We start from the raw sequence: 2,311 nt of genomic DNA, 5'->3' as shown, positions 1-2,311 counted from the left end.
TAATCTAACCAAGAAAGTGAAAGAGAAAGACCTCTATGATGACCCAGTTAGCCCCCATCCAGGTTTCTGCCCAAGAGTTAAAGACATCATATTATAGTGATAAAATGCATACCAGTATTTGTAGCAGCAGCATTCATAATAGCTAAATTCTAGAAATAGCCTTGTATCCACCAACAGACAACTGGGTAAAGAAAATGTGGCAACTATACATAATGGAATACCACTCTGTTATAAGGAAGGATATTTGAGACATATTCAGGAAGATAGATACACCTGGGAAACACAATGTTAAGTGAAAAAATTAGACACAAAAGCTGAAATACCATATGGTATCTCTTATTTGAGTAAGGCAAAGTACAAATAAAGAGCAAAATGAAGGCCTGGTGGAAGGAAACAGGAAGGTAGATCTTTTGCAAATGTGCAGGGTCCCAGATACCAGTGCCAAGGGGAGAGGGTGAGAGCAAAGTGGATAAAAAGATTTAAGATGTGTTATGTTGTATACAATACAAATGCCTACAATGAATTAATGAATTAATAACAATATGTCATAAGTACACACAAAAACAATAATAACAATAAACATGAAAATGGAGAAAGGAGATTTGGAGACAGAGGGAAGAAGACTAGAAGGGAAAGGAGATTAAAAAAATAATCAGGCTGGGGCTGGGAATTTGGCTCAGTGTTTCCGCTGCCTGCTTCTCAAGAACAAGGTCCTGCGTTCGATCCCTGGCACACACACACAAAAAAAATCAAGCTGTGTTATGTATACGTACCTACTCTCTAAGAAGAATGTAAATTTCTGTACTGCAAATGTACTAATAAAACAAAACAAAAAACGGGATTTTCAGAGTATGACACGATGAAAGGCTCTCCGTTTTTCACACAGGCATTAAATAAATAAGTTGCAGAATGATCCCCAGATAGAAAAGCAAACACCTTCAAATGTTTACTATAACTCTGGCCCTGAAATTAAGCCCAGCAGGAAATAAGAGTTATGGATTTCAAAAGACAGTGCATGCTCTTTTTGAAGCTTCAGTTGGCATAGTTCTGTGTAACCTCCAGCACTTTTGTGGAACTGCAGACACAGCATGAAGGTCATTTGGGGACTCTATGAAACACCAGTAGGTGTGCCGCGTATCTTGAAGAAATGAAACTGTGTACTCCTGGAATATCTTATTTTTATCAAGAATTCTAATATGAATATCAGTGTGATGTCTTTGAAGGGTTGAGTGAATACCGAACATGGCTGTGTTAAGGTTCTAATAATAGTGCAATGTAAGTGATATATTCCATGTAGAAAGATTTATTAAAGCCCATAAAAGAGAGAGTTACTGCCCCAAATGTGAAGGATAGAATGTGAATAAGCAGGAAGACCCAGGTGCCTCCAGAAATTCATTACATAAAGTGTATGTTAGTCAGATGATGGTAATTACTGCGGAGAAAAATAAAATGTGGGAGGGGGAAACAATGTTGGAGAAAGAGGCTTGCCAGTGAGTGGGTTTCCAGGAGAGGTTTCACTGGAAAGGTGACTGGCATGGGGCAGATGCTAGTGCAAGAGCAGACAGGCAGGGCAGCATCCGGTCAAGTCTTGCACAGCCATGAACAGTAGGATTAGCAAGAGCCCAGAGACAGTGGGCTTTCATGGAGGAAACAGGTGTTGGGGCAAGAAAAGAGGGGGCCTCACCAGTCACTTCCTGAAAGCTGGCTTTTCCTGTGAATCACAGGGTAAGGAGAAAGGTGTTTTGATAGGTTTTCAAAAAACAATTTGGGTGGTGGGGTAAAAACAGACAGGGAAGAAGTTCCAAAACAGAGAACACCCAGGAGACCCTTAGATCAGGGTGGCCTGTGCCAGAATTTTAGCAACTGACTACTAATAAAGAACCATATTCTAGATACACTTGGAATAAAGTGCAAAATGTCATACTGACAGAATGGACGTGGGAGATGAAAAAGAACGGAGGAAGACCCCAAGACTTCTCCCTGGGACCCCAGAGATGGGGTGGACACTCGGAGAGGGAGCACCCTGATGGAGGTCACTGGGAAGCAGCCAGAGCAGGAGTCTAGGTCGGGACAGATGCTGCTGTGGGGACTGCCACACAGGCAGCTGGCACTGCTGAGGGGGAGGGTGTTCAGGTGAGACATAGAAATTTGCTTGTCACTAGAACCAGGTCAGTTTTCAAAGCCAGAATGCTGGATGTCATACCCACGGTGGCCATGGGAGACAAAAGTTCCTCTCACTGAGCACAGACCCTCAACACTCAGAGGCTGGAAGGTGAAGAAAGAACACGCACAGCAGGCAGGAAAAGATGAC

The sequence above is a fragment of the Fukomys damarensis genome, unplaced genomic scaffold (genome assembly GCF_012274545.1).
Source record: "Fukomys damarensis isolate Sample0158 unplaced genomic scaffold, DMR_v1.0_HiC HiC_scaffold_27, whole genome shotgun sequence".
NCBI classification, from domain to species: domain Eukaryota; kingdom Metazoa; phylum Chordata; class Mammalia; order Rodentia; family Bathyergidae; genus Fukomys; species Fukomys damarensis.
The sequence above is the reverse complement of the archived record's forward strand: the minus strand, read 5'-3'. Positions refer to the sequence as shown.